Genomic DNA, 25,685 nt, shown 5'->3' on the forward strand with positions numbered 1-25,685 from the left:
GCGGGTGACAAGTCGTCGTCCGGTCCGTCATGAACTAGATCACTTGCTGGTCTTCTTGAAATGTCAGAGCCAGGCGGGGCGATTGGGTTCCGGTATAGGTGGCATTGGTCTCATACGCTTCGGCCGGGTGTTGAAGCGACGTGGAGCGTTATGGAATGGCAGCCGCGATGGTAGGCACTGTGACCAGTGTGTGAACATGAAGGAGTTATCCCGTTCGTAGAGTACGTATACAGCCATGGAGTTCAGTCAATATACCTCTATTGGCCGACAGTCGGAAGCGTTTGGACAATCTGTCCCAGTGAGGTGCTGTGTCGCTCGAGGCCGGTTAGTACATGGGGTGCCAGAGATCGACAGAAGCTAACTGTGCAGAGACCCGTGCCTCGGACGTATATGACGCCGACAGGCCGGCGTGCTGGCAGGAGCCACCTAGCCTTTGGTAAGGGCTGGTGAGCTTCTCATGCAAGATAAGTCGTGCAATACTTATCGACGAGGATAAGTTGTTTTGCATGCTATTTCTAAGTTGTTGTATTGATAACCATTGTTCACGAATTTGTGGCACCTTCTTCAGCGATGTAGGATGTGTATACATTCCGCTATTTCGTCAACGTCTGAAGTCGTTACATTATCAAGTTAAGTCAGAAAAAATGTGTTCAATAAAAGGTGAGCTGCTTCGTTTTAATCAACGTATGTGTCATGCTGTATGTTGAGGGGCACGAATGCGTCATTTGTTTCAAAATGAAAAGTGTTCTTGTATTCTGTGGTGTGATTGTGCGGGGTGTGCGCCCCTGCCCTCGCTGTCTTCCGAGCTCTACATCTGACTGGGTGCCGGGGGGCGTCACGTGACTGCGGGTCTCCCGATTCGTCGGGGGTCAAGGGTCGGCCGCAGAGGCGGCGGCAGGGACCCGACGCTCTCAGGTGCCAGTCGGTTTTTGGACGAGTCCAGGCGGATGCACGCTAAGTTCTCTCACATATGCATCGGGAGGTGTATGTTCCAGTCATCAAAGAAATGGTTAACATAAGCCCGATATAGGACAGTGGATTGGACTATAGAGAGGCAAATGATGGGAAGGAGGGACGTTTAAGTCTGCATCGTGTGTGACTTACAGCATTTCATTAATATTTTGAGTTGTTCCCCACTGCACGCAGGCAGTGGCCGAACATCATCTAACACTTAAATACCACGGCCCGCCGGCAGAGCGTGATTGATGTGATGGTGATGAGAGCTTGTCGCAGTGCGCATTCAGCGGCTAACCATTAGCTAATTTAAAAATGCCTGCTCATGGGCAGAGTCCTAGTGGTGGCGGCAATAATAACTATTTTGATGCGGGAAGAAGATGGCAGGCATGTGCGCCATAGAATGGTGGATGACCAGTTATTGGGAAGATAGGTTTGGTTCACACCAACGTCTTCATGTTCCCTTTAATTGTAGTCGAAGTGGTTTGGTTCACACCAACAATGTCTTCGTATTCCCTTTGTCTGTAGTGGAATGCAGAAATGTCTGTTAAAGGTGTTTGCGTTCATGCCAGCGTGTATAAAATATAATCACGCTATGAAAATGTTTAGAAGTTAATCTTAAAAGCCTATTTTCCCAAATGGATTGTAAGAGACAGGCTGCGGACCCAAAAGGGGCTACTGGGAGAGAGTCCTGCACGCGGTCCGACCTCTGTCCAACTGGAGGACGCTCCCGTTTCCTGCTCATGGTCGGTCATTACGGCATGTCCGTCGCGGAATTTGGACCGCACCCACTAGCGTGGCCGCGGCGGCAAGGCATGTCATCATCTGACCACCTCGCGGGACACGGAAGCGTGCTGCCTGGCACGCTTCCGCTGCCTTGCAGCGCGGTGTGAGGCCTCGTACACTTCACGTGTGTGAGTGGGTGTGGGTGGGCTTGTGCTAAAACGTAGGGATTTCAGGTACATGGTGATACATGATGTTACGTGGTGGCACAGGCACGTGTTGTTCCAACTTTCTCAGCACATTCCTGCCATCTACATCGGTCCAGGGGCGGTCTGGGATTTTGTCAAAGGGGACCGCGCCTCACAATGGTGCCTTTTGGAACTTGCTGCGTCCCTACACCCTCACCCTCCCACCCACCCACCCACCGCCATCCCGCTCACTAAAATAACTTCACATTTCGGCCATTTGACTTTCCGAATTCTTTTTTCTTAAAAAGGAACCATTTATCTGTACATCGTTGAAATCCAAACGTAAATGCGTCGATTTGTACCCGGAATACATTTATTTTTTCAGAGGATGATGCCTCCTACTACTCTGAGCAGATTACTTCGGAGAACCTATAACAAAACGAACTAAAGATGCCTCCTAAATGCCATTGAATTCAGGCACGACAACTCGACTCGAATAACCTGCCATCGTTATCTTAGGTACGACGAAACCAGCAAAAATTTGCATTTTGTATGTCGCTGACCTTACAGTGAAGAGTTAAAACCCAAACTAGTAACTTGTGCCTGAATTGTAACTACTAATGACTCAAGCGTTATTGCATGCGTGAATATTGAAATGTTTGTGGTTGAAACAGGAAGTGGCAAAGCCAGTGATATAAGTAGACTTTGACGCCATGTACTGCTCGGTGGTAATGCGCATGGCCAACTCCTTGTCATATGCAGCATGTTGTGTGCAGTTAGCATGGGAAAAAGCACAGCTTGGTCTGCATGGAATTATTAAAATTTGAACTGATGAATGTGACTCTAGCGATGCATTAGTAGCATCGGTTACACAGATCCAATAACCGAGAGACGTTAGCAATAAATATGAGGAGGTAACACACCTTAGCACATTTGAATGACATCATAACATCGATGATATCTTTACCATAGTCTAATATGGAGAGATGTAATGTATGCTGCGCCCCCGGGACACACAGATCAAAATGTTATGGCACCTTGAAATGAAGGTTTCGTGCTCCCTCGCCGGGCGGCCTATCCAGCATCGCGTCCATGGAGAGGCACGGCCATTGCGGTGCCCCTATGATTTGTGGGCTCTTGAAAGACCATCGGCGTAGGAACGTTTCCAAAAGAGGAGGGGACCAGGCTCAGAGTACACTTAAAGAGCGTTTCCTGGGAGCCGAACCCAGCGAAAGGGGTTGGCGGGAAAGAGCGGGGTAAGTATAAAAAATTGTATGCGCTTCTAATTCACATAGGACATTTTGTAGATATGCAAATGCCTTGGTTGTTATGCTAGATATACACCTTTAGCTTTTTCTGCTGGCACACAGTCATCTATACCCGAACGTATAGATGAGTCGTAAACAACGCTAACCAGCTTCTTAAAATTAATCGCTCGTTTCAGTATTGTTTCAACTCAGCAGGCCAAACTCCACGAGCGGGTGAGCCTTTTATGTCATTGGGGAGGCATCTGCGTCTACAGTTTCTATGTCAATTAAGGCATGGGCACTGGATCGTCAGCATTTCTAAGTGGAATCCATGGCCAAAGTTTTCATGAGCCTGGATTTCGTCGGCTGCTTTACAAGAGGCAAGGTTTGGTCGCAGCATTTCAGGCCGAACGATATTCTGAAACTTCAAATATGTCCTGCCGAAAGCAAGATCAGAAACCCATAAAGCAGACGTTTCTCATGTAAAAGCCAAGTCACGTCATGACGGCTATTCTGTCAGATATTCCTTGACTAAGGTCCGTCCCCATCCGCCGTCGGCAGCCGCTGCTCAAGACTAGCTGTTTTCCGGGTGAATGACCGCGAACTGATCGCTAAATGCTTCGCTTCATGTGTATGGATCAGTTTCGCAGTTTATCAATGCATGATGCAGATGGGACGCCTGATACATATTTCCGACTTATCCTCCCTAATACCGAACCCGAAACAAAATAGGCTTTCGGGAAACTGTCTACCTTGGGCGTTAATCGCTCCACCCAGCATTCACTTGGCCCGGCTTCAGCATAACCAACTTGAACCACTGCTGTCTGAAGGACGAACCTCCACACTTTCCTTAACACGCACTCGGGTGGGGTCAATTTGATCGCCCCGAGGGTTTTTCGGAATGGTTCCCGGAAGGCACGGCATAGTCGCGCTAAATTTTGCATAGCTGTAGACAATTGAATAGTGAATCATGCGGCATCAAATATTTAGATGTACCCTCCAAGGTCACTGCCCTATGACAGGTCAAATTCAGGACATAGATTTAGTGAAGACAATTTCTAGCGAATCGTTCGACGTGATGCAACAACGGAATATTCAACGAAGCCATACATATATGATGTATTTTCTTAGATAAGACAATAAATGAATGAACAAATTCTTCTGACTTAGGGTTATGTATCAGGATCGGGCCAAGGTCAAACCAAGCTGTTATGTTAATCTACAGATTAATGTATGGAGTAGTTTATGTTGTTCATTTTTAATTTATTGGCAACATGAACCGCATTATACATATTCCATGGACTTTCCAAGGGTCAGAATAGGTCATCATTTCAAAAGGATTCAACATTTTGGTTTCAAAAACATACTGCCTAATGTTATCGTTGACACTTATTCAAATGCAAAACTCAAAGCGGTCTTGTATGTTTTTGGTCATCATAACCTTCGAAAGGTCAAACAAGGTAAATGACTTTAATTAAGCACCAGTGACCTTTAGCTTAAATAGGTATCTAAATTCTGGGTACACTTTGGACACCAATCTGGAAGTTGACCTCGTTTGACCTTATTTGGCCCGAATGTCATGATCTAGGAACGTCAAATCGAGACACAAGTAAGTTCATGAACAAACCAAGGCACCCTGCGAAATAAGTGTCCCTAGCTTTCCTATTTTCTAAAACCTCAGGTGGGACAAATTGACCCCAACCGAGCAAAGGGTGTTTAACCGGCCAGCCGGGAGAGTGCTAAACAAGTTGAACACAGCTGACTTGATTCGGTAGAGGACGAACGTACACCTATGGAACGCGCGTACACACTTTTTAACTGCGTACATCCAACTGGCGTAGGCTGATACTCTTTTACAACTATATCAACTGTATCATATATGATGCTGTTTTACATTTAAGGAAATAAGATCGTCGTAAGGTCCAATAACAACGAGAATAGGCTGGGGTTAGCAATGGTTTCCTTGGGTCAAGTTGATGCCAATGTATGTCCCGTCATTGTTCAGAGAAAACTGCGTAGGAAACAGCTCCAGCTTTCAGTAAATACCAGTGCCTGTTTGGCCAGGTACACCCGAGCCTGCATGGTGACAAAACAATCGTCACCAGGCAAGCTCAGGTGCGTCTGGGCGTAGGCAGGGTGCAGCAGAACCGCGTACAACGTCCGTTTACGAGATATTTCTAAGAACACTCTCCTACCATGGAAATACTCGTGAAGCAAGTTTTCCTCTTGTTGTCAGTTCCATCTAGCGCTCTGAAGAACGGTTAGCCTCCTCTCAGGTCGCCACGGTCCCCTTAGGTTGCCATTGGGGAGCAGCCAACTGACGAGCGGATGCCGCCGCTTATCTATGCCCGCCGGACTCGATGCCGCCGCTTATCTATGCCCGCCGGACTCGATGCCGCCGCTTATCTATGCCCGCCTGACTCGATGTCGCCGCTTATCTATGCCCGCCGAACTTGACCGCTTTGCAAGCATGACCAGCGGATACTACAGCTTGCAATGTACAACGCCGTTGGTTTTTTTACGGAAAAAGCAACCCATGTCATGGCTGTCCTTGCTACCGGAGACTGCCAGCGTGTCATTGGGGCTTTACGGTGCACTCAGCTCCTTAGGCCATGTGGTGTCCCCGGCCTCTCACCCTGGCAGGAAGGGCGGGCACTGCGGGGAATCGAACCCTGTACCTCTGGTTTCCCAGACGCGCAGTAGTTGAGGCAGGTGCGTGAGCCACTACGTTATCGGCACCCGGCGCGCAGGCTTAGACTTTTTGGTGTTATTTATTTCGCTTGTCGATTCTGCAAAATAAGGAACGTTCTCAGGGAAACGTGAGAAGTTCTTGTGCGTCTTTAACCCATTTCGCCCCACTTTTTTCTCGCCCCACTCACATGGAGACCCCTTATTTCCGGGAAAGGGGCCTCCTTGAGCAGGACACTACCGGGCACATCATTGTTCCGTTCAAGGGCTGTTGTGTCACTCTCTTCCACCGTGGTGTGTCTTCCGGCCCTCATTCGAGCGGCACGGGGCGGGATCCCCTGGCCAATCCGAGGGCGCTTTGAGGGATACACCACATCACATTGGCGCCCTCCTTGACGCGGGAGACCTTCTGACCCGCGCAGTCGACCTCGGATCGATGCAGGAACCCTCATTGACGCGACAACGTCCCTGATCGCTGAAGGTGGTCAGATAATTGGCACATCGACTCCAGTTCGGCTTAACGGGCCCATGCTGGAATTGGGTTGGAGGGCCCCCAGTATGGAACGTGGGTCCTCCATCCGTTCAAATAATGGCACAGGACCCTTTCATTACTTCAACGTGAGCACTCTCCAGAAGTTCTCACGTTTCTTTCATTCTCAGAGCGCCCCAGCCAACGCAGGAGGCCCTCTGTCATTCGGGCTCCCGTCGCCGCACCTGTTGATCAAATCTTACCCCGACCGATTTGAGACCCGTTGTTGACACACACACTGCTATCCTGTTAGCACTGTGTGCCCCTGAACGATACAGGAGTTCCAACCAATGTAAATCGCGGGCCCGGTCTTGTCTACTTGGGAAATGGGCCCCCAGAGCTAAAAAAAAACAAAAAAACACGGAGCCGGCTGTTCGTTGCTGGTGATTTCTGGTCGATATAGAGAAAGGCCCTATCTGAGCGGTCTCTATCGGTGCAAGAGGTCGTCTTACCGAATTTTTAGATCACGGCACCATTTGTGGCGTCCTAGAGCGACCTAAAACTTCTTCGGACCCGTCAGCCTTCTAAACGGGCCATTCATTTTATGGTCCTGGAGACCTTTTGGCCCCTCTTCGGGCCCACTCAAACACCGCTGCGACCCGGGGCGGGGCCACTTGCCCAGATACTGCAAATCGCTAGCCCAACCTCGTTCCTGCTTGGGAAATTCGTCTCAAGCGCTCAGACGAACATGGAGCCGACTGATCAGTGTTAGTGGTATCTGGCCGACTAAGACATCCGCATGGTCTCAGGGGGCCCTCAAGCGGCGCAAGAGGGCCTCTGACCGATATTTCAGGTCACGACCCTACGGTTGTGGGCCTCTGACAGACGCCGGGACTCCGACCAATGTAAATCACTGGCTCCGGCGATGCCCTTGCCTGGGCAATGGGTCCTCAGGCCCATGCCACCACGGAGGTGACTTTGCAATTTGGTGGTGTCTGACTGACCTATAAGCCCTTATCAACTCAGGGGGCCTCTTATCAGCGCATAGGACCCTCTGGCTGGCATTGGAGTCCCCGGCCCCGCGGGGCGGGGCCCCTGAATGCGACCTCCGGCATGTCTTTCGGGCCCTTGATCGCTGGGTTCGAGAGGGCCCCCGGAACCTAAAGGTGGGAGGGGGCACAGCCCCCGAACCTTCCCACCCCCCCCCCCCCCCCCCGTTCCCTCCTGCCTGCGCTATTGGCTCTCAATCAATGCCGTGTAAAGTACGATAACGTAATCAAACCATGACGCACTGAGGAGCATATTTACTAAACAGAGTATTGGGTTATCTACCTCAGCCTTTTCGACTTCAAAAGTATGCCGATAGTCAAGCCAGCTTGTTTCATTATATCTGATGCCTGCTTCAATATCTTCAGATGTGAAATATTCCCTTTAACACAGGAATACTGTAAGCTGCATGGCAAACATCACATTATTGCGAGGCTGCTTCACTTATTATGTGCCGGTGTAATGACCTAAGATGTATAAAAACAAAAACATTTTCATGTTTATGAGATAACTTCCAAGCCAACTTAAAATATAGTCACTGATAGTCGAGGTGTCTCTCACTAACCCACATGTTCAAGCTTTTTTATCAAATTTTTCACTCCTGTACGGTCTTTTTGCGACGAAATATTTCACTCCCCACCCCAGTTCAAAAGCGATTCTAGCTCACTGTATGGGTCCGCTCCCGCATTGTGGTGACCTGGGAACTGGTGCTTCTTGAAAATCAAGGTCATGTGGCTCTAAAATGAAGGTTCGGTTTTTGCAGTGGCCCTTTGCCGTCCTCGGGTATCTTTTACGTCCCTCTGGATCCGTCCCTAACAATCGTCTTTACGCTCTCCGCACCGAGTATCAGAAAAAGTAATTGCAACTTCTCCAATTTGGGGTAACAGTATGCATGCACAACGCCACGCTTAATTTGCTGCTGAGTGGGGAGGCCGGAAACACCAAGCAATCTTAGTCACAGTAGTTTCACAGCATGAGTTGGGGGGAGGCGCTGAACAGTGAAAAATAACAGTCTGTCCCGAAAATATGCCAACGAACAAGTTTTTCCTCGGATTTCGTCCACTAGTTGTCAAAAGTTGGGAGGACTGAAGTCGAATTTGGGGAAGGGCTGAGGTCCCCCTTTAAATAGCAAATACATCTCTGATCTTAGGCCCACGATGCGCATGTTGAATTAACTGCAGATCGGGAGTGGATAGTGGTCTCCGGTTATAAAGCTGAGCGACCCCGCCGCGGGCTGGCATTCCCAACCGCAAAACGAAAGCCACTTATAAAGCCGTTAATGTCGCACAATGTGTTGGATTAAAGTCACCGTTAATCAGAGGAAGTCCACAGACCTTTGCCGACGGCCGTTGGCGGGTTGTTATTTTAGCGTCAGCATCACGCCACTTCACCAACTCCACCGCGCGATCAAACACAGTCTGGGCGGGCGTGTTTCCCCGGCAAGGTTTCAGTTCGCCAGCCTGGTCTGTTGCGCGCCGGCGCGGCCGCTGCCATGACAACCAACCGATGCGACGCCGCGCTGACCACCTCAGGATCGATGGGAGCGCCATTCTTGAACGCGAACACAATGTAGCGTGACGGGGACCTTACGCTGTGCCGTGCTGTCGTCGGGGAAGACTGGCTGTGACTCGGGCGGCCCATGGCCCCTACAACGGATGGGGGCCATGGGGTCGGCGCGCAGCGGACGGGAACGGCTGGAGCACGCACTGGGAGAGATGCAGAAATGCCACCCGCTGAGTCGTGTCACGTGCGATGTCCTGCCGTCATGTCGCTGGTATCGCAGGACTTTTGAGAGCTTGCGCGGAGGATGTTCATAACACACCTGATGAATTGAAACTACTCCCGTGGTCGTGGCAGTTCTGCTGCATTCCGTTATTACTGGTTCAATTTCATGAACAGGTGCGACCGCCACCAAGCTAGAACAAGTGAGTCGAGCTGGAGGCTGAAGGCAAAATAGTGCAGTTTCGAGCATGACATACATGATATCACGCAAGTGATATCAATTTTGAGCGGACTCATCCTATCACCCCGGGGTCTGTCGGCGATGGGTGAAGTCGCCTCCAATGATGACGAATCCTCCGAAGAGTTTTGGGGGTTAACGCGATTCGTTCCTCAGTTTATTTTCAATCAACGTCATCATGCTATTGTTAGACTTTGTGGATGTGGAATGCACCAGACCATTCAAACGGCACTCACCCGGCACTTTGCTGCGATTTTCCAGGGGCGGGGAAAATGGGGGTTGGGGGGGGGTAGCATCCCACGTGAACACGTTTTCCCGCGTCAAAATGAACTCGTTTTTACTGCCCGTGCTTCCTATTGCTGACGTAAGGTGCGCTGTCGAACAATCCTTGCTTGCAGCGCAGCGTGGTCGTTACAAAGTATCGCCCATGCCAGGCTCTGCCTGTCGTTATTAAACGCGGATAATTTACTGGTGTTTGTAAACACACTTGCTGCTTGAAAATGCTACAAAGTTTCGTTGCGCATCCACGCATTGATGGCACAAACCGACACAGTCGTGCCCACACCGATTGTTTCGATGGTTTCATATGGACGGCTTTATTCTACGCGTCCCAAACTGAGTGACAACCTAAAAATTTTAAGTGAAAACCGATTCCGGTGCACCGCAGAAGTGCAAAGTGTTTGCGTCCCAAAACATAATTCGCATGTTCTACGTCTTACACTAACGTGCCACCCTGGACTGTCAACATCTAGTTACGTACATGCAGATACATGTCATCAATCTGGTAAAGGGGATGCGTGCTCCAGGGGCTTTTATGTGCGTACGACCCATTTCCGTGCCCAGTGATGGACGCTGGCCCGTAGCAGCTGATCAGGCCAAAATCACGCCTCCGTCGCCGAGTCCGTCGTGGCAAAGACTAAACCGTTAACTCACCACATGCTGAGGGCGCATGCTAAATGGCTACAAAGCATCTTTGAAGCACTTTCAAAGCCATGCAGTGCTTTACGGTAACACTGAAAGGCGTGGTTAACAAAACGAGCCTGACCATCCTTTGATACAGCTTACAAGTGCATCCGTGTAAAGTTCAAATGACGGCTTACATTTGGATATGGGTTGTTTATCACCGTTTTTCTGTTGCTCGGTTGCTTATCACAGCGCTTTATTCTGCGTGCCAGTAGTTCCAAGCCAGTCATGCCTCTAACTCTACCGTTATATTTCTGACGATAAGCGCTGTCGCAATGTTATGATAACGCACAGTTCCAGTCTGATCCATGATTCACAGTTTGTCTAATGCTCACTGCTGCAACATTTCCGATAGCATCACGCATCGCCGAAGGAAATCACCTACACACATGTGGCCCACGGTCGTCCCAGGCAGCAGCTTCCTTAGTAACATTGCTTCATGATGCTGAGGAAGAAACAAGCACGCGCGTGCTTCACTATCGCACTGGTCTGCTGTTCGTAAATTGATAATCCATCAGCCGCCGAATACACCAGGCCACTAAATTCCGTGTCAGCTACTGGCTGTCGGTTCGTCGTGATCGAATTGGGATTCCTCGTTCGATGTGGGACGTCGGGAGAGACGTCTGTCCATGTCAGGTAAGCGGAGGAAGAGATTGGTGGGGAGACTGGGAAGTCGTAATGGACACGGCAGAGATGCTCATTGCGTGCGACCGGAGCGGGACCTATCACATTAGGGTGTATTCGTCTGAGTATATCTGGTAAAACACGTGCATGCATGCTTACATTGTCGAGACGTTCCATGGGATGCGACGAATTACAAAAAGTTTTATTTTGGTTCAGAATTTCCGGAACCTCAGCAAATGTGTATCCTTGGCTGATCGTTATTTCGTTTTCGAATTTATTTACTTCTTCGTTCCTTGTCTTGGGGTGACAACCCTTCACTTGGATTTGAATGGTGAACGCCTATGCATTGGCATGCCATCCCATGCATCCATCCAATACGGATATGCATGTGTTTTGGTATGAACAGAAATGCCATTAACAAATTTCAGGTGCAATTTTTCAATTCCCATCCAGCATGCTTAAGGTGGGACGAGTCAAGGGTTTTTAAAGCTTCTCACTTACTGGATGTGATCGGTGATAAAAACAGGCAATTATGCCAGCCAATTGGAGACAAAATTACGAAAACAGAAGCAAATTACAACAGACTAGACCACATTGCACAATACCATCCAAGCTAGACGACACTTAAAGCTTAGTATTGATCTGTTCTCGCTAATGCTTGCAGCGTGAGCGTGTGTTGAGCACATGTCGAAATGCTGACGTTTTGCTTTATAAGCAGATTGAGTCACAATATGTTGTCAAACACGGTACCTTTAATCAGGATAGTTTTTAGTAGATGACAGAAATATACCACAAGCCATACTATATCAGTGCTGACGTCACAAATCAGTGGTGACGCAGTGTTTTTCTAATGCCCCTCAGATCAGTGTTTTTCTCAGATTCCTAGGTTAACATTCACTTCACATACTAACCAGTGTAAAGTTATTCGCTTCACACATTAAGCAGCGTAAAGCACCAAATAACTGGGCTTACCACCAGTCGTAAGAATCGTGGCTGGGCACGGCATCTTGCGACGAACGAGGTCAGCTTGCTATGCGGCGTCTTGAAGCGTCGTGCCATTTGAGACAGATGGGTTCGAATGCTCGCCACACGGCTATGCATTAGGTTCAGTGCACGTTCAGTGCAAGGCTGTGGCCGCCGTTTGTTTTGTTCATGTCGCGAGAAGCTGGCTTACTTGAAGAATGTAGCTAATAGCCAGTTACTTTTTTAAGGTGCTGTGCGGCTTTTGTCAGGATCTGTCGCGGAGGGCGTCCCTGGTAATAACGTTAAATAGGACTGCCGATCTAAGAGGCTTGCTGTTGTTAGATACCCGAACTGTAGCTTCAGAGTTCAACGGAGGAAACCGAAGCGACGCATGTCAAGAATTCATCTGGGAATTCCTGCTGCTGAGAGGAACAGCAGCTTTGAGGTAAGATGCCGATTGCCGAGCATCGCTGGTGCAGGCCTCTCACACTGCCAATCTCACCTCATGTTCAGCGTTGTGACAGATGGGCAAGTGTGAGATAAAACGCTTTTAATTGTTACTGTTTTGCATATGGTGCTAAATGAAGGTAACAGAGGTGTTCGAAATGCCGTGTGCCCCTGCCGATACCAATATAGCATGGGCCTGGTGCTAAGTGCGAGTTCTGTGGCGGTTATGATTATGCTAACATAGGGAAGGTCGCCAACGCTACCAACTGATTGTACCACGACGTCCCAGACCAAAAGTGACACCGTTTTCAGGTGCTTGCGGACCCATGTTATCGGTAAATTTCTGGCTACAGGGATGCAGACTCGCAAAATGCGTAGAGATGAGGGAGGGGGAAGCGCGGAAAGAAATGACTGAGCCTGCCTCCAAAGATGCACTTCAACCAGTTTTCTCCCCAGATTTGACGCACTTTCTCTTCAGATCTAGGACCAGGTGCGCAGTGTTTAAAAACGTGTTGGGGTGTGGGCTGAACCGTAAAAATGGTGATAAATAAAGATAATGAATACCAATTATAAACACAAAAACAAACTACTCCCTTGTTTAGGAGGTACACATCCTCCCCCTGAAATAACTGCATAGGAAACTATAAACTATGCTTCTCTGGGCTGGTTATGCTAAGTATGCGTTTATATCATATGATGATTAGGTTTAATCTCAACCACCATTTAGTGTTTGATGGCCAGCAAACGGTCATGAGTGCAAATGAACTCCTTAAGCGAAAATGTTTGATGGTTATGTCGCGTTGTATCTATTTGTCTTTGTTTTTGTGGTTTTCGTATTTAGGGTCACATTGCAACTGAGTTATTTTACTGATATATTTGGCTTTAGGTGACAGTTTGGACGCTTGTGAAGTTCGTCGGTGACAGTAAAGGTACATTTCCACCCCTGGTGTCAGTCTTCAGGTGCCCACCCCTTTCACTTCAAGCGAAAATACTTAACTTTTCAGTCTGGCGAAAAGCGTGATTTAGATGAGCAGTGCTGGAATGTCAAGAATCTTGCCACGTCATTGAATGTCATGTTGAAAGTTGCATATTGAATGTTAATAATCGTGTTCTCGTCATTATGACGGAATACTATTTTGTTTGTCGGAGTAGCTCTCGGTAACGTGCATCTGTAGGTTCGATGGTCTAAGGTTATTGCAACAAATCTGTTTTAGACGTGCATAATATAATGTTTTAGTGACGCATCATGTCGGGTCCTTCAAAAGTTGCATGTTTGCATGTTGCTTCACTCGCGCAACTCAGCAGAGAGAGAGAGAGAGAGAGAGAGAGCAGAGAGAGAGAGAGAGAGAGAGAGAGGAGAGAGAGAGAGAGGAGAGAGAGAGAGAGAGAGAGAGAGAGGAGATGAGAGATGAGAGAGAGAGAGGAGAGAGAGAGAGAGAGAGAGAGAGAGAGAGAGAGAGAGAGAGAGAGAGAGAGAGAGAAAGAGAGAGAGAGAGAGAGATGGAGAGACCAACCCTCTAGTATATTTTATCTCGAGCCTGATGGGTACATGCCTGTGGCTATATATCAAACATGACGAATAATGCTTGCTGTATAGTCTACATACCAATAGCTATAGGGTCGCTTATAACCATTGGTGCACTTCACATTGGAACACGTTGCTCGAGACAACACAATTTATCTTTTTAGTAAATATGTTCTTCATTACGCCATTGTTTGATTGCGTTATTGCATCTGACACAACACTGATCGAGAGCCAATTAGCGGCCGTTAGATCTGGAAATCGTGCACATAAACGCCAGGTTTGAACGACTTGACAATCATTTTTTCCTTGGCCCTCATCTCCACGGTGGTAAATAAATGGCCAGATTTGAATGGCGTTATTGTGACGTCATGTATGCTTGGGTAACTTTGAAATAGCCTTCCCCAATAGTCTGCATATCTTCGCGAGCGCGTAGCTCAGACACTAGACAGTTGAGATCTTAAAAAGGGCAAGACGTTGAAAGACATCGAATGCTACTCAAGGTGGTTATTTCAGTACAAAAACAACATAGAAATGAGGAGTGCTTTCTTTTAACTGCACAAGGACCAAAACCAAAAGACGACAAATAGATAGGCATACAGTCAAATAGACGCACTTTTTGCAGATATTATGTTTGTGATAGCCCCGTTTTAACGATAAGCCAGCGCAGAAATGCTGGGTACCTCCACAATGTAGCCGATCTTACAGCTCAGTACAGCAAAGTCCAGCGCGTCAACTTGGTTCCAGGGGCGGATCTAGCCTGGAGTTTTTTGTTGTTTTTTTTTTGGGGGGGGGGGGCAACCGTTCGTCGCCATTAGGCTGGTGTGGGATCCGAGGTCTAGTGCATGGTGTCTCTCGCGAGTACCTAGAAGAGACACCATTCAAAACCGAAAAAAACACCGAAATGCTTTTGAATCTTGAACAGAAGTTATAACGAAACAGTTAAAACAGTTGAAGTTAGGTAGGAAGAAGAAACTTTTATGAAGTTCTGGGAACCTTTTGGGGGGGGGGCCATAACATACCTTCAGAGGTTTTGGGGGCCAATGCCCCCCCCCCCCCCCCCCCCAGGATCCGCCTATGCTTGGTTCTAACCAAGATCACTTTGTTAGAGTCCCGCCGCATTTGGAAAAGCAAAAGCAAAAGCAGGAGACCCCTCATTTAGTTTTAGGAGTGCACACAATCAGTAGTCATTTTGTAATGTCTTTTCAGAAATTTGAAAATTGTGAAATTTGTTTCTAAGTTGTATTTGCTGTAACTTCAAGACACTGAGATCCTAATCTGGCCCCAATTGCGCATTACAGGCTAGGGGAAGTTAGTTTTCCTCACGGTTCCGTCATTTTTAGTCTGGGAAAGGCAAGGGGCCCATTGCCCCCTCCCCTGCCATCTAAACATGTTATTAAAATCCGCGATTCGGGGTGAGATATTTTCTGGTTTTCACTTCTATCCAAAGTGTATCGCCGTTCTCCAAGAATAACTGAGATACCCGGAGACGGTAGCGCAGTCCCACCAGCGCACTGAAGCAGACCAGATATTGCTAGACCATCGATCTCCAACAGCAGCCTGCTGATACTGATTTCTCACGTATGGTTTTACTGACTACGTGGTGCTGATGAAGAAATAGCCCAGTTGAACTAGGAATGGCTTGGGCAATGTCACATACATTTGTGCAGTACTAATTTTGGGTGACTGACGCGCAGCACCAATCAATTCACGTCACGTATGCAAATATGAAGACTTTTTTATTGGCACACGCATTTTCCGCACCCACAGTTACAAGAAGCTCAGCCTCACCCAGGTTGTTGTAAACTGCATGTTTCAGGTATGTAATTGTAGCAATATGCCGTTAGCCTCAATCCAATTGAGATTTAAACCAAAGTGAATTATTCATACCATGGCATGACGCTTATTGAAGAACATGAGGCACATCCTAGTTTGGGCCAGTATCTTTCAGCGGCAGCTCTTGGCGACGAAGTTTTTCGCGAACTTCAGTGCCCACGCTGCAGCCCTTCTATATTTTGTCGACGACGAGAACCTCCGAGCGGCTGGAAGCACCGACGTTTTGGCCTGCGGTTCTAGCATCAGCACGAGTGAAGGCTGACTTTCGGATCGTTCTCCAGTACCGCCGTATGTGGCCACTGCTCCGGTCAGTGCTCCTCGTCTTTCAGTGGGAATTCAGGTCCTTCCCTCCAAAGAGGGTCCGAGGTTAGATGAGATGCAGAGACTCCTTTGGATCAGATATCTGCAGCGTTCAGGCTTGATGGTACATGGCTTCGCTGGTCCGGACTAGGGATCGGCAGCCGATGTTAAGTCGGCTGATTGCCACTGCCTTGTTGTTCGGCAAGCTGATATCGGCACTCTTCCTTAAAAGTCCCGTCTTTTATCTATTGTTCAGCCTTGGTGTGGTGCTTCCACTGATTTGCACTATTCTGCTGCCTTCTTGCGATCTGGCGTCTTCACCATGGAACATGCTCCCAAATGACTTTGTGCTCCACCACTCTTGTAGCGTTGCTGATATGTCATCACCAGCTGACGTGTTGTTGATGAACATCACTTGGTGCGTTCTCTATCGTAGAAAGCCCCTCACGGAGCCAATTAGGGTCCATCCGAAGGGTCCATCTAATGGCCACTGCTTGGCCGCTTTTGCGCTTGCTTCAAAGATACTCAGCAAGATTGATGGTGGCTTCATGTCTGCAGGTTCAGCGGTGATGCAGGCTATAACGCTGCCAAAACGGGCTTTAGTAAAGTTCACTGGTGGTGTGCTGCAGTGACAGACATTTTGGGAGGTATGCAGGGCTGCGGTAGATGATAGTGAACTTCCAGATGTGGCCAAATTTGCATATCTTAAGTCTGTCTTGTCTGGGAAAGTGTCCCAGTGCATTGTGGGGCAGCTGCTGTCTCGACAAAGCTATGGTATAGATTGTAAAATTGTTTGTGACAGGTTTTGTCAGAAGGAAGTGATCATTTTCAACCATGTACATCTTCTGTCATTGTCTTCTCCATTTGTACTGACATTCACTCCTTGGGAGCAATTCAGGATGAGTTGCTGTCCCATGTGCAAAGCTTAGAGAGTTTCGACGCGAAGGTGGTGCAGTATAGTGTGATGCGTCTGGCTGGGTTACTGCAGGAACTTCCCCTTACTATAAGGCATGAGAGGCGCGAGATGGAGTGGGCAAGGAGGCTGAACCGGCTGGCTGCTGCAATTCCCGGACATGGAAATCTCCAGGGTAGAAAAGTCCAGTTCACTCAACGCAGCTCAGGTCTCTGTAGACTCTAGAGCTCGAGGCCGCACATTTGGTCATCAAAAGAAGAAGACGCAGCAGGTGCAATCTGGAGCTGCTCTTCAATCAGGATACCCAACTTGGAGGTGTAGTGTCTGCTCGGAAACCGATGGTACAGCCAAGTACAGTGATTTTTTTAAAAAAATTTAGACATAAACGCTGGACAGCAGCGAATGCTACCAGAGGTAGGTTTTTTTGTGCGTCTCAAGGGTGGCCACAGAGCCAGGTAATCGTCGCCAGAAGTGGGAACATCGTAAAGGTAGGCATCGCATTCCGTGCCGCTATAAGTACCTGATTGACTCAAAAGGCGGGAGTGGCCCTCATAATGTAAGTCACTCACATGATGTAAGTCACTGTTACTTCTGATAGTGGATCCTCTGCTGGAGCAGCTACCGCTGCGTCATTGTTGTGTGTGCCACACAGGCAGTGCGGTATCTTGCCCTCAGCCCGTGGCCTGGTGAAGGATAGGAAAGGGACAGTTGAAGCGACCCTAGTGTTTGATGCTGGCAGTGATCGTAGCCACATCAGTCGGTCTCTCGTGTGCAGGGTGAGCCCAGAGCGAGTCGGATTTGAGAGGAGCACATACTGTGCATTTGGAGGTGGCAAGTGCACCACTTGTGAGCGTAATATGCATCAGACAGATGTAACAGATGCCGATGTTTCTGGGCGCATGTCAGTTTGTTTGAAGGTCATAGAATTACCTGTAACTTGTGCCCCTCTGCAGCGTCCTTAGGTACCTGAGGAAGCTATCCGCTCCGTTGCTGGCGTGGACCTAGCGGATGGGAGGTCCAGCTCTGAGCACCGCTTGTCTCTGGATCTCCTTGTTGGGATGGACCAGCAGTGGCAGCTTCTGAAGGATGGGATGATTCGCACTGTATCTGGCTTGGTAGCTCAGGAGACCGCTTTCGAATGGATTGTCTCGGGAGCAGTAGCTGGTAAGAGGGACGGATCTGAACGGGAGCGACGGATCTGAACAGGATGTAAACCTTCCGCAGGAAGAGACAGCGCTGATGTCCGCGAGCGAGACCCGACTTTGCTGTTTGACGTAGAGCGTTGGGGGTTCTCTCCGCAAAGCTGTCATATCGTGGTTTAGTCCCGTCCGTGACTCAAAATGAATGCGTCGCGATATTGTAACTGTCAATGTGAGTTGCTTTCCATTATTGTTTTATTGTTGAATTAGTTGATGATTATTGGAACCAAAACTGGTGATGGTTTTGGTGCGATTTTTGTATTTTTGTACATGCAATATATCGCTCTCTTTCGTCACTAAGTCGGCGGACTAGTTGTCATACTGGCGGTAAAGGTGTTCGTTGGTTGTTATGATCGGTGTTGAATTGACAATAATAACATTGCCGGGAAGAAAGTATGTTGATTTCCCGAACAGGTTCAAATAAGGTCAAACAAGGCCAAATGTCAGATTGGTGTCTCAAGTGTCCCCAGACCTCCACATGCAACCGCCGTGAAAATATGTTCCTGTCCTAAGCAAAATATTAATGAGGTCAGTAACCTTGATTAACATTGATAAGGTCAAGGTGACCTCGTATCTACGAGATAGCTCCTATTTGGCAAATGGTATAAGCGTCAGGGATTTACGCTAGGCGATATGTTCCTAAAAAATGCTGGCCTGGGTCATTATAGGTCAGTGACCTACTCTGACCTTTAAAAAGCCCATGGAACATGTTTGTTGCGATCCCGGTCATTAATAAATTCGAAAATAGCACTGCAAACTACACCATAAAACCCAGCTCTTATTTCATTATTTTAATTATTTCAAATTATTTCAGATATGTACGGCTCCGCCTAACATTCCGTTGCTACATCACGCTGGACGCTTTCCTAGAAATGTCCCTCACTGACAGTCATGGCCTGATTTGACCTGCCATAGTTCAGCGACTTTATGAGTAACAGGCAGTTTGTTTGCATCAAAAGATCCGCAATGAAATACTGCACAACTGTGCTAAGGTCGGCGAGGATATGTCGCGCCACTTGGAAATCATTCTGGAAAACCCTTCGAAGGGCAAGTTGAACCCCGCCCGAGCGAGTGTTAATGTTTTGCATTATATGTGTTCACCCCGGTTCGGACAGTCCAGATGAGGTCTCAGCCGGACGCAACTATGCTCGATCCAGTGGCTGAGTCCGAATCATTCAAGCCTATTTCCCTGAAAGGAAACAAGATGTGAATCACCACTCGAAAAGCAGCTTTCGTGCATGTGGCGATTTTGTGTCTAATCATTCTTAGTGGGGGAAGCACCAGGGGAAGTGGGGGAGGGGGCGCTGGGTTGGTTAGCGTGGTAACTGGAGTGACATAACCCTCTTAGACTGCAGTTTCTGGTGTCAGACCTAACCACACACGGGCAGAGGGCATCTGTCCCATCTGTCGGACCCATTCTGAAATAAATTCTTCGCATACCAATACGTAACGGACATGGCGGGTCGGGCTAGGCCCCGCCAGAGATACTTATGTTCTATCAGGCGGGAGGCGGGGAGCTGATCTCCCAATTTTTCCCAGGGAACCGTCTGCGGTCACCGGAGCTGGACATGTCCAAGGCTCTCATTGACACCCGGCCCGTGGATAATTCGGCACGAAATATGAATGACATTACCACGCACTCGGGGGTGTTCAAATTGACCCCCCGAAGGTTTTTCCCGGAATGGTTTCCGAACGGCACTGCGTAGCCGCGCTAAATTTTGCACAGCTGTAGACAGTTGAATAGCAGATTGTCTGGCATCGCAAATTTAGATGTATCTTGTAAGGTCCCTGACCGATGGCAGGTCAAAATCAGGCCATGCTTTCAGCGAAGACAATTTCTAGGGAATCTTTCAATCTGATCCAACAACGGAGTGTTAGACGAAGCCATACATCTCTGAGATACTTTCTTGGGCAATACAACAATTGAATGAGAAAACTACATTGACCTAAGGTCAATATGAAGGCCAGACCATGGTAAAAAAGCAGACTGTTGTATTACTCTAGCGCTTGCTAAATGGGATTGTTCCTGGTGATCATTTCAAATTTATTGATGACAGGAACCGCATTATACACTGTCCATATACTTCTTAAAGGCCAGAATAGGTCACTGACCTAAAATTACCCAGGCCAACATTTTGTTTTTAGGAACATACTGCCTAACGTAATCTTTGTCTCTTATCCAAATGCAAAACACAAAGCGGTCTTGTATAATTTTGGTCACCATGACCTACAAAAGGTCAAACAAGGTCACTGACTTTAGATGAGCATGTGTCCTTTTGCTTAGAACAGTTATCCAGGTTCTAGAGGCCCTTTGGAGACCACCCTGGTACTTGACCTTGTTTGACCTAGTTTAACTTGACGGTCATGACATAGGAGCATCAAACTTTGGCCTATGTGAGTTCACGTATGTGAGTTCACGTACAGATCAATACACCCTGTGAATGTGGGGTTTCTAGCTTCCTTGATTCCTGAGATCTCAGAAAGGGTTTAAATTGACCCCCCCCCCCCCCTCCCCCCACACTCGAGCGAAGGGTACCGGCCAACGGGGCGCATGTTAAACTAATAGGTCACCGTCTGTGTCTAGTGTCACCATTCTGGTGACACATCTATCTTTACCGACTGTCAATTTAGGCACCTCATCCCTTCCCCCTGCCCCACGTTCTGTTTGTTCCGTGCGCGTTCAGAGGTCACCCTGTCATGATATTTACAGGGCCGCAGCGGCACGAGCGCTCACTCCGCCCCGTGGCTGCCGCCCACCGCCAGTGGTCAGTGCCAAACCAAAGAGGCATATCCAGGAGTTTTGATCGAGGGGTGCATGTTTCCAAATGACAGCGAAAGTGTCAATGGGCGAGCGCTATCTAAAGCACAATTGTGTTGTGTTTTTAAAGGAGCGTATATGGACGGCCCGAAGTGCGTACATGTCGCTTGCTAGTGCTGAACACGACATGCCTTGGATGATGCGCTGCAACAAAATCCTCTTTTCACCTTCATACATTCTTATCTAAAGCCCTCTACCGGCTGGCGTCCACTAGTCATTTAACTCGCCTTTGTTTAAGCTCAGGCATGTGCACTAATCGCATTCCAATCGCTCCATTTTAACCTGAAGTATGCCTGGCTTCCGAAATGTTATCCGATACTACCTTTGAAAAGTCGCCTTCAGCGTCTGACCACACGCCAATCGCATCAGCCAGTTCTGGGATCGCAAGACGGTACCCTACTTTTCGATTGGTTTAGGCGACCATTGGACGACGTCGCGCATTGGTGGTCGCACATTGGACGTCGCGCATCGTTTCTCATTTACGGAGGCTCCTACGGAGGCTCCTACTCTCTGCATACGGAGGCTCCTACGGAGGCTCCTACTCTCTGCATACGGAGGCTCCTACTCTCTGCGGGCTCGACGACGCAAAATCGCTGTCGGTTGTGTGTGTGAACATTGTGGTGTGAGTATTGGTGCGTAAAAGTGACTAGAAAATAGAATTCCTGTTTGGCAAGACCTCTGCTGCTTGCGAGAAAGACTGACACGGACAAAGCCTCCAGTAGTATTAACTATCACGCCAAAAGTCAGAAATTTGCTGCATGCGCTATAAAATGTGGCGAGTGACCTATACACGTCGGATTCTTTCCCACACTGTTCTTTAAGCATTTTACAGAATGCCTAGCTAGGTAACCGGTTTTGCCAGTTTGAAACAAATGCAAATGGTAACACAGCTGTGATGAACTGTTGAGCTGTTCCACACTTTCTTTTGAGGCCATTAGCTGACCTTCACACCGCTTAACTGGCTCCATTCACATATCTGAGGCTATTTAATAGTTATCCATGCTTAAATTCCTCAGACCTTATCCTACATCACTGACTAGTATAGGTGCATCTTTATCGTTTTCTTAAAGGCGTCGCACAACAATTTTGATCAGAAAAACGGTTGCTGTTCGCATTGGCCATGCAGTTATAAGTATTTTTCTATCCATACTTCAAGTGGTGGCAGACGTATTTGCTTCTTCTGAGCAGATTATTTCGATCAAAATTTCTGAACTTAAGTCGGCAGCACGAACAAGTTATTCTGCCCTCGTCCCCCCCCCCCCCCCCACACACACACTAATGAAAAGACGTCCCTAAGTCCATGTCCGTCATCGATAATTAACCCTGTCATATACCATTATGATATATGACTGTAAATAGATAACACATTGTACTGAGGAGAACTAAATGCTTCAAAACGCAATGAATCACTTGTGTGGAACACCACCGAACTTCGATGAATATTCTTGCTTTTCGCCGTGTATTGCACGTACATGCTGGATGGCCTACGTTTTCACACTAGAATGTTCACTACGCACGTATATTACACCACCATGCTGTACAATGTCGTCACAAGCTTTGAGCGGCGTTAGCACCGAACAACTGGGAAGATATTGGCACTGAGGACGCAGATAAGGCTCACTACAATAATGGAGACAGTCAGGCCTGAGAACCGGTACAAATACGCGTTATCATTGCATCTAAATGCCCAGTTTTCCTGGGAACCCACCAATGCCCACCATTCATGAAAAGTGCTTTCGCTGCTTTAGTTATCTATGTTCCTTTAGTATAATAGAAGATTCATTGACATTGCCAACGGATTGTCTATTTGCCAGCAGGATGTAAACAAAAGGCGTGCCCCTCCTTCACCTCAAGTTACCAATAGCATCGACACACTGGTTCCCGACATAAATACTTTTCAGCACATACCAGAAAGAAAGCAACATTCAAACGTGAATGGCTTTAAATGGCATAGTACTGAAGTCATTTTTTATCAATGGCACATTTCCACGTATAGTGGCACGCGTGGAAACGAAAACTGCTCCTCCTGGTGCAGTCACTTGCTACGTTTTCCTTCATAAACAAGTTCAATCACTTTAAGAATGGCAACATGAAGTTTCGCCAACTCTATCAACATTATCATAAAGGTCTTGGCTTAACCTTTCTTGTTCCATCGCAGTTTCCATTTATATATTCGTTGGCGCGATACAACCGATGAGAAACCGGACAATTATATGAGTGTGAGTTGGCCTCACGTTTCTACATCCCTACCGCACGTTCCTACTGGCTTACATAAGTTCTTAAATACAGGAACTGCGAATTAAGGTGTGTTAACCGAATGCAAAGAGCGTCAAAGTTTCTCGGAGGCCTCTTGGTTGTAACTGGTTTCGCAACTCTACTTTTTGTCACGACATTGAGCTTGGCTGGCAGATATGGCCTTGACCCCGACCAGCAGCCCGACAGAGGCCATGAGGAAAGCCAGCATAGTGGTCATCCAGGGGAAGCCGTAGATGTCTACAAGAATACCCCCTAAAAGAGGTCCGACAGCCACGCCAATCGAAAATGCCATTTGATATGCGCTGGAGACAAGTGACTGTGTAGACAAGTCGTCTTCGAGACCACCCTCGATACTCGACTCAAGCATGGTCTTAAAACAGGGAGTCAAGGCACCGCCAGAAAACGCTTGTGCAATGGCCATACCCAGACCGGTTAGCCACCAAACTGGCTTCAGACCTAGCAGGGGAGATGGCGACAGCAGGAAAATGCCAAAGCTGGAGACAATGAGACATGGCGACATAATTTTATAGCGATTTTGTTGACGGTCAGCTAGCCATCCCCAAAAAAGGTTCATGATAGCGTAACCGGAAGTGTTAACCAGATAGTAGAAGCCAACTTGCGATGGTGGCACGCCAAGAGCGTCATTGGCGTAAGGAGCGAGGGCTGAAGCTACCGTGCTTACATATGATGCGTACGTGAAAACGGTCACGATACAGACCCAGTTGCCGGTCGACTTGGCGAAAAGCCATAGAGTCTTTGAGAATTTCATACTAGATCTGTTGGCTGTTCCCTGGATGGTCGGCAGTCAGGCGCAGGTTGAGAGCCGCCATCAGCAGCATGATGACGCCAAGCGTGAAGAAGGGTGTGCCGAAGCCACCGAGGGCGAACAAGCCACCCCAGATCGCCGGCGTCAACGCTAGACCGATTGTCAGAGCTGAGTTCAGCAGCGCCACGACCCTGTTCACTCTGCTGGGGAACTGGTTGCCCACGATGGTGTAGCCGCAGATGGTAATGGCTTCCGAGCCAATGGCTTCCACCAGCCTCACCAAGTAGCAAGCTGTCACGAACGTAGACGTGTCTGCGATGTAATTGAGCGTGCCGAAGATGATGGTAGTAAGGCCGGCAGTGGCCAGGCCTAAATTATACAACCGGCTAAGGCCGACCAGGAGCACCAAACGCCCAATAAACGGATTTGTGGCCATCCTCGCTGCCGAGAAACAACTGAATAGACCACTGATGACAGTTTGTGAGACGCCTCTCGAAGCGGCCTCAACGGGAAAGAACGGGATCATGACGGCTATCAGAGAGCCGTTCAACATCCTCACCACCGCCAGGCTGGCCAACAGTTTCTTCTGAACCGACGTCATGCCAGATGTTTGTGTCGCATGCTGCTCTCCCTCGAGTCGATACCCGTCGTCCGAAGTTCCGGATGCGTTGCTTGGACACTGGGCTGACTGGTGCCCGGAATCGGTGTCCAGTTCGGACCCCGTCTCGTCCCCTTCCTCTGACAACAGCCTTTCGGACTCCATGTTGGTCAACTTGCCGTCAAATAAGCCGTCTAGCCTGGCGGCGCCCTTGCCCTCGCCTGCAAGTTTGGTCGCACTGCACGTAACCGATCCGCCGCCGAACTGCCCCGCCTGCCGACTGGCGGCCGCTCTGCGGCGGTCCCTGGGGTGACGCACGCGTTGGGCATGACCTCGCCAGCTCGCTAGATCAGCGCACGAGACCAGTGGATCGCGCTGAGCTCGGCCGAGTCTGCAGCTAATCGCACCGGATGCAGGAGCTCGCGCGTCCGGAGATCCGAACACGTCGGCGCAGTTGCAGCACAAAAGGTCAGAAACGAAAAGTCAAAGGATAAAAATAACCATGGCACGAAGTTAAACAGCAAAACGAACATATATATTCTAAAAAGTCAGAAGGACAGCATTTCTTACGTCGAAAAGCCAAATGGATAAGAGGCAGATGCAAACAGTCAAATAACAAAAACTCAAGAGGGATTACGTAAAATGGACAACATCAGAACAAGCTATACAAATCACTTCCCTAGAATATACAGGGTTTCAAAATACACCGAGGGCCTCTGGTCACGCGTTTGCGGGGAGGGTTAATGGGAGGGGGGAGGGGAGATAAAGCCTATCTCGTTCAGCCCGTTGGAATAAGCCATTTATCGGCACTGCGACTGCGCTAAAGGAGCATGGGCTGGGTCCCAGCCTTGGATCAAAAAACGGCCCTCTCGCGTGATGGAAAGTGCAGGGGCGTAGTTTCTAAAATGATTTGGGGTGCTTCACCGTGATAAACAGCTCAACCTATTCCTAAAAATTTGCCAACAAGCGGGTTTCTCCCCGGATTTTCGCGCTTTTCTCCGGAGTTGGGGGACTGAATTCCAAGTGGGGGGGGGGGGGGCTGAAGTCCCCCTTCCCTAACTCAGTAGGAAACCACGCCCCTGGGTAGGTGTCTTAATTCACGATGATTTTTCGCGATGTGATGTCTTTGAACTCATCTTAAACCCCTTCAACCACAGAAAACCTTGGTCATAAAAGAACATTTTTCCGACGAGCAGTGCCATGG

At 48.4% G+C, this 25,685-nt stretch overlaps 1 protein-coding gene across 1 annotated transcript in view; it reads right to left on the reverse strand.

Annotated features, from left to right (window-relative positions):
* The window catches only part of LOC119113575 (palmitoyltransferase ZDHHC11), a 77,116-nt gene extending 68,408 nt beyond the window's left edge, over positions 1-8,708 (reverse strand). The window contains exon 1 of the mRNA XM_037237868.1: positions 8,651-8,708. The gene's annotated coding sequence lies outside the window, so the exon portion shown is untranslated. The remainder of the gene's footprint in view (positions 1-8,650) is intronic.
* Positions 8,709-25,685: the final 16,977 nt, after the last annotated feature.

Source organism: Pollicipes pollicipes, unplaced genomic scaffold (genome assembly GCF_011947565.3).
Source record: "Pollicipes pollicipes isolate AB1234 unplaced genomic scaffold, Ppol_2.1 Scaffold_7262;HRSCAF=8765_pilon_pilon_pilon, whole genome shotgun sequence".
NCBI classification, from domain to species: Eukaryota; Metazoa; Arthropoda; class Thecostraca; order Pollicipedomorpha; family Pollicipedidae; genus Pollicipes; species Pollicipes pollicipes.